Source organism: Selaginella moellendorffii, unplaced genomic scaffold (genome assembly GCF_000143415.4).
Source record: "Selaginella moellendorffii unplaced genomic scaffold, v1.0 SELMOscaffold_0, whole genome shotgun sequence".
Lineage (NCBI taxonomy): Eukaryota > Viridiplantae > Streptophyta > Lycopodiopsida > Selaginellales > Selaginellaceae > Selaginella > Selaginella moellendorffii.
In genome coordinates this window covers 5,896,653-5,897,740 of record NW_003314261.1, presented here as the reverse complement: position 1 = coordinate 5,897,740, position 1,088 = coordinate 5,896,653, and positions in this window count along the sequence as shown.

The following is a 1,088-nucleotide window of genomic DNA, read 5'->3' as shown; positions in this document are numbered from 1 at the left end:
CACTAGCAAGTGCAAGCCACTATCATGAGTTTCTCATCACCGTGTCAAGTCTGCTTGACTAAATGACAACTTAGGATTTCCTTCCTTAGTGCCCTTCCGGTCTAAGTGCACATGTGATGACCAGTTTCTCAACTAGCTTAGGCGGAAACTGATAACGGGTCCAGCAATACCGACCTCCTGCCATCGTGGCAGTAAGGTAAGAGTGTCCGTAAGGACTAGCCGACAGGTAACTTTCGATACCCGAAGTCACATGCGCGACACTCTCCCCCCCTTGGGAAGATCGACGTCCTCGTCGATGCATACTCCAGTCTAGAATACCGCCAAGGAAACAACTCTATAAAAAGTTCACGGTACTCACACTATGTGAGAAATGCACCAACTTAAATGAGTTAGGGGGAACCTCTTTGTCTAACGCGGATGCACTACCAGCTCAGACACCTTCCGGCCGTCGCCGACAAGGAAATGACCAACGGAGTCAGCCACCCCTGCTGCTCTGGGAGTCACCCAGCTTACAAAAGTGTGATATGCCCTGCCCGCAGGAACATAGAGAGAGAAGCCAGAGGCCCCTACCCTCCTAAGCAAAGAAACCAAACCCGTCGGTAAGGTTTAGATAGACTACTGTAAACAGGCAGTTAGAGTTGTTTACACGGTCACGCCCTTTCAACGGAATAAGGAACATTGACAAAGAGGCGGGTATGTGACCAGTCGACAGTAGCTACCCCATGACTAGAGATTTCACTATGCACACGAAGTGCCGAAGCCAGTCTGCCCATTACTGGCCCAAACTCAAAGATCAATGGATGGGCAATACCAAAGTCAGAGACAATGATATCTGAGAAGCTTAATTACTAGTGATTATATCTTAGAGTAGAACACAAAAGTATTCTAAGCAAGTTATCATCCGATAAACCAGTAGTATTGTAGATAGGAACCACCAAGATCATCATAATTTGGCAAACACAAGAATGACCATCCAACAAAATTCAATAGCTAGTATATCATCAAGGAAATTCAATGATGAAACTTAACTATCGAAGATAGTAGACAGTAAGCCAACAACTTATTAGAGAGAACTCAAAGAACACAAA